Below are 9,879 nucleotides of genomic sequence, written 5' to 3' on the forward strand. Positions count from 1 at the left end.
TTATATATTTATTTAATTATTTAAACTTATAAAAATATTAAAAAAGTAATGGATATTATTAAAATACAAAATTATTATGTAATAAATATTTATTAATTTTTAACTTTAGTATGTCTATCATAAAAATAAAATTAATTATCATATTAGAAATTATAAAAAATTTATAACTTATAAAATTTTAAAATTATTCAATTTGTCTAAGTCTATTCAATTCAAATTGAAGTGAGTCCGAAATAATTCATATTTAAAATGGTCATAACCCAAAAAATTTTTAATGTGAAATTATTTGAATCTAAAGTATTCAAATTGAATAAAAAAATTTCGAACAAATGGAATGAAAAACAATCCAATCCAAATTTATTTGAACCTCCGTCCGCTTGCCACGTGTACTACCAGTCTCCCAATCTCACCCATAACAGCTATTGTTAAATTTGCTAATTACAATATTGTGATCTTCTTATCCATGATGTATCGGACCAATGCAAAGAACTGCAAAAATAATAGCACCTGGAACAGTCGGTGGCAATTCTTAGTTGTCCTTTTCCGGCAATGAATGTACAATGTCTGTTTCTAACTTGAAAATCGTGACTATATATCTTTTACATATTTATTTAAAAATTACTTTTAAAATGTGATTACTTCTTTAGTTTGTTTTTAGACATTTAAATTTTTATTTTTTTGATTTTTTGTGAAAATAAATCAATAATTAAATAATTAAAGATAAAAATAAAAAATACTTATAAAACAAAAAAATATATAAACAAATAGTATTGACTATTAGAAAAGTAGGTAAAGATAAGTACATAAAGCAAATTTTAGAGTTTATACATAAGGAGTTAATTTCTAGCACAAAAAATTAAGAATTAATTATTTTCAAAGTTTAAAATGCAAATTAAAATTGATCCAAAAAATAAATAAAAAATAAAAAAATTGAATGCCAACTTGATTCTGCATATAATACTTGCGAACTAAAATATGTCCAATAATTGAATTCACATTCTCCACAACCTAAGCATCATCAAGGTGATGGAACCATTGCAAACAATTTAATTCCATTAATATATAAAAAGTTTCCCAGTTTTTGCCACTTTCAAGTCAAAGTGCTTCTAAGAAATTCAACTTTGCTAACTTTTCTTGGCTAGTGGATGATGGCTGCTTGCATGTTCATTCTTCTCATCTTCTCTTCAACTAGGCCTCTGTCACTCTGTAACATAGAAATCAAAGTTAAAATTACACCAAGTATCAATTAATCTTATAAGATGAGGAACATAAGGCATGCTCATAGTCATAAAGATTAAAGAAATATGAGAGATGTGTTCAGATCTTTGCTCATTTTTAATTTTGGCCAAACCATCTCCACACTTGTGATTAGATGATAAATCTAAAAGAAAACGGCAGCTAGCAAATGTTCATGATACTCAAATTCCCATCAAAAAGATGTTTTATTCTGACAAAACAAATGATTGAACAATAAAACAAAGAAACTTTGGATGATTAACGTCCATTTAAACAACTGATATTTAAGATTTTAAGCAAACTACTCGTATTTAAAGGAATGCAACGAAATCTACAATCGAGATTAACCTGATTCAACAATTAGTTCATTCTCAAACTTGCATGACAGTGTCAATAAAAAATAATTAATGACAATAATGAGACATAGCTAAGATATTTTGAAAGATATTCACAGGCCTTATAGATTACAAATCATACATGTCCAACAACTGTTTAAAATGTGAATGACCCTGCACGATCTAGTATGAGTTAAAAATGATTTTGTCAGCCGTTACTAGCATTAGAATAATTGATGAAAACAATGAGACAAATGCTTGACTCGTGTTGGGACCTTCCTTTCATTTAGTGAGTTTTCCCCAAGTTAACAATTTATCCATGAAAAGTACATAAAGTTGTCCTTGAAGTTTTCTCAACAAATACGTGACATAAATGTACTGCAAAAGGTAATTTTATATTTTATGCATGCCTTAAAAGCTATTTTAGCACCAATCATTCTTTTCGAAAGAATCACTCAGCTATAGCGACAACTTTTAAAAGTAAATTGATGGTCAATAAAACTCTAATTCGATAGGTTGCATATATGAAGTAGTTTACATGTTAGGGAAAAACTAAAAGACAATGCTAACTCAAAATGGATATGATAGAGCCAATCTTCAACAATTTTCATTTTAATCTCTTCAAATATTCTAGCACACTAATTGTAATTAATTATTGCTATTTTTAGTCCTTCAAATTCCACTCGATAATGTTAAGGAGTTCCAAAATTTTTATCATTGAAATTGTATAAAGAAGATAGGTTAGCAATCACCGTAAGTTTTATAAGGGAAAAAAATGGCCCATGCATTTAAAATATTTTGATAGAAGAATGGTAAAAACAGGTCCCAAATCCTAACCATTCAATGTTAGCAACTTAACTTATATCTCTATTAGCAAGATTTTAGGGGTGGAAAGTATGCAATTTCATGTTTTCTCCAAATGAGTCAAGTTCTTGTGAAACATATAACAATAAAATTTAGAAACCAAAATTAACACTGCATCTGGGTGTAAAGATTTCAATTGCCCAACTAGAGTTCATAGTCTTCTATCCAATAAGCTCTGCACAAATAGATAAAAAGAAAATTAAACAGAAGTCATAAATATTAAATGAAACCTATCATATAGAATTGGCTTTAAAATTACCAAAGCAATGTACAAACTGGATCCAAAATACAAATTCCATCTCTCTTTTACCTACATGAAGTTCTAGCGTTCTCTTCCAATGGATTCTTTTTCAGGCACAACAAAATAAGCCAATATTTTGAAATGCCAAATTTAAGAGGCATAACAATCTCTTTGTATATTTACTGACAATTCACCGCCAACTAAATTTCAACAAACCCAAACTAAAAAAAGGAAACGAATATTAATCCAAAAAATTCGAAACTTAACATCTATTTAAACAATAAAGGAAGTCATAAGAAGCATAGCACCATCGTTTTTAATTTTTTTCTTCTTTTTTCCAAATTTCCTTTATTTCATCGTTGTTTTGTCTTTTGGCACCTACCATTTCCAGCACGGCCAGGAGCCCACCTGATCTCTGCTCTTACGTTGTTATATCAGCTCCTTCCAAAATTTCAGTCCCAATCCCCCCTCTTTCTCGCCTCTGCTCATTAGTTTCTCTTTTCTTCTTTTGGATCTTCAAACCATTTCTCTCTTTTTCATTCTCTTCGAACTGCTTCTCTCTCTCTCTCCCTCTACTCATCTTCTCCATTTCTGTATTCTCTTTCTTTGCCAAACTTTCCTTCTCTTTCATTTACTCGTTTTCTCCTCTCCCCTTTTCTTTTACTCTTTCCAATACTTTCAAAGGTCAGAACAATCTCTAAAAATACATTTTAATGACTTAATTAACCCCAAGAATAAAATTTACTTCCATTAAGAGTCCAATAGCCTATTTTCGCAATATCACAAGTCCACGGATCGATCAAGTAAGAAAGTGATAAGTATTCAAGTATTGTCTCTCATAGAATTATAGATTATAACGTTGGGTAGATTCAAGTATCAATGGTGAAAACCTAATTTTTTATATCTAAACAAATGAATACTAGAGTAGGTTGGAAAACAAATTAAGGAAGCAATGTAGAAAGGATTATAGATCTAGATCTTTACTCTACCAACTATTACTTGGTAAATAAAAGAGGTGTGGCTAAATATAACTAAAAGAAATAAAGATTGCTTTTGAAAACATAGGAGGATATATGAATGCCAAAAGCTTGTAGAACATAAAAAAGTTATAGCTGAAACTAATAAAAGAGAAAAGAGTTGAAAACTAGATCTTGAATAGAAAGAATGCTTGTATTAAAGGAAGAATTTAAGAAAACAATTGTATTCAAGAAAAGAATTTTAGAAAATAACTTTGTTGTTTTCAAATTTGTCACCTAACCTAATAACTAAAACTAAAGGAAAACTAAAAAAAAGACTAAGAAAAGAAAGGGAAAAGAGAGGAGAAGAATGGGATGATTTACAAGTGAAGAAGCCTAACCTATTTATAAACATAGGTTCCACCTTAAGGGATGGAAATTACAAGAGTTTGATTTCTACTTAAATACTAAAGGATGAAGTTTATCTTGATCTCCAAAGAGTTTTGACCGAATGGGAGTTATAGTTCTTGAAGAAGCTTGGTCGAATATGCTTCCATGTAGTTCATCTTGGCTATTGATCAATCTTGAAATCCATTATACTTTAATCTTCATCCTTGATTTGGCTAAGGTAGGATTACAAGATAAGGTGATTGAATTAAATCCAAATTCCTTTAGTTCAAATAGTAAAAGTCTTTCTTTTACTACACATTTCTTCAAAAGGTACACAAAGGAGTCTTCTTTGCATGAAAACATCTTTGGCCAAATGGGGTAGTGACCACGTGAGCTTGAAATTGTTTGAAGTCTTATTGAAATTTGACGTAGCTGAATGGAGATGGGAGATGAGACTTCTTGTGCTTGCAAAACTTCATCAAATGTGCACTATCTTTTTTTGAATTTGAATTGACTGAATGGTTAAGTTTTTGTGTAAGTCAAACAGTTCAAATCTTTTTGAATCTTGCCATAGTCGAATGTGAGTGATATGAAAGTGTCCTTATGCATGTAAACTCCTCCTTGGCCACATGGATAGGTGGAATTGGTCAAAAAAAGTTCGATTGCTATCTTCCTTGAATGGCTAAAAATCATCTTGCATGCATGGATTGCATGGTTACATGATTTCACATCTCATGGCCTTAAAACCTAAAATCAAGAAAACAACATTAACAGTACCTAATTCAACCAAAATTTTAAATTTTTGCACCCATTTTGATATGTAAATTTATTATAATTTTAGGTGTTATCAGAGTTTATGTGGATGGGTAGTATAGACACCATATTTCGTCAAGGTGTTTTAATTGAATTGTTGAGATAATTTTGTTGATTTGATTATTTAGGGTCAATTTTAGATTCATGCAAATTGCATCTTCAAATTAGATTTTTGACTATTCGGCTTTGATTGGGCTTGGAGTCCAAGTAGATAATTTCAATTTTAGTTTATTTAAAAAGAAGGAAAAAAAACATGTTTGAAGTCGGGTTAAAATCTAAAAAATTATGGGAATATATTAGCATTAATCCCAAAAATAAAGTCAGGGCAAAAAGGAAACTAAATCATGGCATTTTACAAATCAATGTTAGATTATGGTTTTTCTTTTTATCTTGATTGTCATAAAAAAGAAAAATCATCACAAATTTGGGTGAATTAATTTTTCTAAAATTGAAAGGAATTGAATCCCTATATAAATCATTCAACACACAATAAGAACACATGAATAGAAATCATACAATAAGGGGATAATAAGCAATCGAGAGCAATTAAAGGCATTGAAATTTTTTGTTTTTTATTTTTTTTTCGTATTCGGTTGGTTTTTTATGAAATTTTAGGATTTTGGTTGACCCTATTACTATACCTAACTTGGATAATCCTAAAGAAAAGGAGAAACTGAAAAAGGTGTTAAAGCCGATAGGAAATATAGGGATAAGGAATAAATACGACCTACTGGAATAGAGGTTAAAGGCAATAGAAAGGCATGATGTGTTTGGGAGTAGTGACGCCAAAAAATTAAGTTTAGTGCCTGATCTCATTATTTTTTCAAAGTTTAAAGACATAGATTTTAAAAAATATGATAGAATAAAATGCTCTTTGACATACATCACTATATACTATTGAAAGATGATGGGCCTTACTCATAATAATAAGTTGTTGATCCATTGTTTTCATGATAATCTTATCGCCTTTATAGTAAGGTGGTATGTCTAATTGGACTAGAGCAAAATTCACTCATGAAAAAATTTGGCTAGAACTTTTATAGCACAATATAAATACGTGTTAAACATGGCATCAGATAGGTTGACCCTACAAAATATAAAAAAAAAGGGCTGCTAAGACTTTTAAGGAGTATGTCCATAGATTAAGGGATTTCGCGGCCCAAGTACAACTACTACTGATCAAAAAGGAAATAACTATCTTATTTGTCAATACCCTTACCCTATACTTTGAAAAGTTCATTGGTCACGTCATGAAAAAATTTGTTGATGTTGTGCTTACTGATTGCACTTAAATTTTAGCTTTTTCATGCTTAATTTTAGTGTCATTTAACTTATATCTTAGCTTGTTCTTTGGCATTTTTGGTAAAAATACTCATAAATACACATTTGTCTTATGTGTAAGTGCGATTAAAGAATATGAGAAATTTTGATCAATTTGGATAAAATGTGGGGGGTTTTGTTTTATGCAAATTTGTGCAAATGGCCTATATTAGTGTTAATAGGTCACATTGACACTTAAGAAGGTTTATTAACTTTTTTGCTTGATTTTTTTTAGTATTATTTTCATATATTTTTTTAAGTAAAATGTGTGATAAAAATGTTCATTAAGTGTTGAAACTTTTTGCAAAGAAAAAAAATTATATGAGGATATAAGAGATGTTGACGCAGGAAATGTGCATAGGTGCATGAAAAGATTGAAGGAGCATGCAATGCTACCTAAGCTAGGATGGAGTGTACCAAATTGAAGAGCTAATGTGGCATTTTTAGATGATATGATTAACTATTAAGTTGACTTCGTTGAAGCAAATGCATGTGAAGAGATGAAGCTCAAATTTGTTGAAAAAGAGCCAACCACCAAGAAAAGAACAAACATCCCAGTCATGTACCAGGTGTGACCCAGACATACACCAGTAGCAAGTATGAAGCCTTTGGATATTTTTAGGACTCACATCCCTCCCTTTTACTTATAAATAAAGGGAGAAGGCCGGCCATTTAGAGACTTTTAGCTTAGGTTTACAATTTTTTTTTTGTATTTTTATTTTTTATTTTGTTTTTAGATTTTTTTAGATTTCAAACATTTTTTCTAGCTTTCTTCATTGAAAATTGTTGCCAAATTATATGTTCTAGTGTATTTTTATGCTATCTTTCCAAAACTTGGAATAAACTTTACATTTTAAATAAATTTTTAGCTCAATTTTCATATTTTTCCATTCACTTAAATTGTTTGTGATATTGTTAATGTTGATCTTGTTAGTTTTTGTTCAAATTTTTACACAAGTTTCTAATCTATAAATCTACAACATATATAAAAATTAGATTCAAAATTGCAACGTAGATTTCTATATTAAAGCTGGAAGGTTTAGTTGGAAGTAAGCTGTAGATGTAGTCAGACGGGAACAATCCACTTTGGCTTATAACAAATATGAATGATCTTTCATTTAGGCTTACAAATAAAACATGAATTTTTTAAAAAAGTATAAATTCTTTGAGAACTAAACATGTTTGACACTCTATTTAGTCTTCCAACATGGCACTTTGAATGATGTTAAGACTAGTTGTGAAAGGTTCAAGATTGTGAAAGGTCATTTAAGAATAGAAGAAAAAGGCTTAAATTTTTAGAATTAATCCTTTGGATAGATTTTCAACTCTCAAGGCATCAACATTCTCGAATATTTCAAAAGCTTGAGTTGCTTCATATGACCTATTTTACTTCATTAGGCATTAAGACTGGCTACAAAGCCTTCAAAATTGCTCTAGACCACCCATTTTAGAGTTTTCACCTTAGAGTGACATTCTTCTCTCATTTTGTTTTTTTGCTTTTTCTTTGTTCTTGATTGTTCCATCATGTATTAAAATTTTCACATCATTTGAATGGACTCATGGCTCAAAAAGGATAATTTTCACAAAGAAAAAATGGCAAAAACTTCATTGGTTATGATAACTTCTCAAGGAAAATGTTCTTTAATTTAAATACTTATGCTTGATTAAAATGAACTTTTCATAGCTTGTAACGTAAGGTAAGGTTGGGGTTTTTAAATAAAAGGATAAAGATGCCTAAAGTATTGTTTGAGGTTATCAAATCAAGAATCATTTCCTATGAATTTTTTTGGAGACATTTGTTATTCCTCTTTTCAAATATCACCATTCCATTACATTATTTATCTTTTATTTTATTTTGTGTTTTTTTCCACTCTTGATGAGACAAGTTTAAACCTCTAAAATTTAATTTATTTAACATTTGCCCCTTAATAAATATAATACATTATTCTTGAAAAGATCCTTTTTTATCTTTGCCCCTCGATATGAAATGTGATTCTTGCTGAAGGTTCATTTAAAAAGAATTATTTGGCTTAAAAAGGTAACAAATGGATCACTTTTATATTTGAGAAAGGATAATGAAATATGGTTATTTTTTTATCCTGGGTTTTCTCATTTTCTCATTCTAGTTCTTTTTAATTTTTGATTTTTTTTTTACATTTTCTTTGGATTTTTTTTAAAATATCCCAACTACATGATGTAACAATTAATTTTGCCTTTTCTTTTTTTTTTCTTTTTTTACCATTTTCTTGATGCCTGCACAACTCATACACAATTCATAAAAGGTTTTCTATCCTAATATACCATACGAAAAAAAGTCATATGATGATAGGAATCATGTTGAAAAGGTTTTTAGATTGATCATATCATCCCACTAAAAAAATAGTTATAGCATAAGCTATCTTCAAGGCAATCAGTGATCTTGTTCTTTTGTTTAATATACTCCAAGACATTAAACAATGATCAATTTGGGAAGAGAATTGAAACATCGTGTATTTGTAGCCATTTGGTAAAGTTTGAGTGAATGATTTTATTTACAAAGAGCTAGCAAGATCTTGACACATCAAATTACTAACATTAGATCTTTTCATGAAGAGTGTCACATTTGCTATATTTTCAAAAAATATAAACAAACCTTTTCTAAGTAACTATTTTATCGATAACTAGCTAAAGAAAGATTATCGCCTTTTTATATGTCATGGTATGATCAGGTGAAAATGGGTTTGAAACATATGCCCTATTGAAATATCAAGTTCTTGAATGGTTTTCACCAAGTGGTTTAGGTCATGAAAGTGTTTGCAAAAAGATGTTTTTTGAGGTTCATTCCAAATAGTGATCACCAACTCTTTGGATTTATCATGAAGAATATGAAAATTATTTTTTTTTTGCTTCTCATTTTTTCTTGATCTAGAAAGTATGTTATGCAGGTTTTATTTTCAAACAATTGCATGAAAAATAAATAAATAAAATAAAATAAAAAAAACAACTATAAAACACTTATTCAAAAATCCAAAAATATGGATTCCATGTAATAGATACAACTTAACAACATCATGTGCACATCATGGATATGTACAGCAAATAAAACTTTAAAAGCTTAGGAATCACTTTTAATCATCTAAGACTTGAAACTCTCTTTTGTATCTTAATTCTTTAAATTTCACAACTAGATTTAATACAAAGTGGATTTTCATTACTCCATAAGCTTGGAGGTCAAGATGACACCATTGAAAAGATGCTAAATCTTTTCTTTCAACTACCTATTTTTTTCAGTTGAGTGACCAATTACTCTCATGTGATAATCATATTTGCTATCTAGACCATAACTTTTTGTTGATTAATTTGGAGTTATTTTCAAAAGCATAGGAGTGAGGTACTGACCTTATATAGCAACGGTAAAAAAATGAGAAATAAAGATTTAGAGTTTTTATTGGCTATCTTTTGATCTTTTTTGACTTCTTGTTAGTTGAATGGTAGACCCAGATGTAGGAATACGATCGTAAGTGGCCATTTGAGATGGAGATTTGTCTGAAAACCTAACTATTAGGTTGGTTGATAAAGGGATAGACTTTAGAAATGCTACCTATGATTGGGTAGTAGGGTTGATGAAGAAAATTAAGATTGCAAGGGATAAAATTCTTCAACAAATCTCTTTTAAGTGTGATTGCTTGTACCTCTTCTTCATTTTTTTGATGTACTACCTTTTTTTACATCAATCGTATCTTTC

The 9,879-nt window shown here is 29.4% G+C and overlaps 1 long non-coding RNA gene across 1 annotated transcript; it reads right to left on the bottom strand.

Moving 5' to 3' along the window:
* Positions 1-930: 930 nt before the first annotated feature.
* On the bottom strand, positions 931-4,346 carry LOC149518023 (uncharacterized). The gene is made up of 2 exons (XR_016343507.1): positions 3,059-4,346; positions 931-1,204 (listed from the first exon to the last, which is right to left on the bottom strand). It is a non-coding gene; the product is annotated as an uncharacterized LOC149518023 (long non-coding RNA).
* Positions 4,347-9,879: the final 5,533 nt, after the last annotated feature.

The sequence above is a fragment of the Durio zibethinus genome, chromosome 7 (genome assembly GCF_047325235.1).
Source record: "Durio zibethinus cultivar Kanyao isolate XHJ-2024 chromosome 7, ASM4732523v1, whole genome shotgun sequence".
In the NCBI taxonomy this organism is placed as follows: domain Eukaryota; kingdom Viridiplantae; phylum Streptophyta; class Magnoliopsida; order Malvales; family Malvaceae; genus Durio; species Durio zibethinus.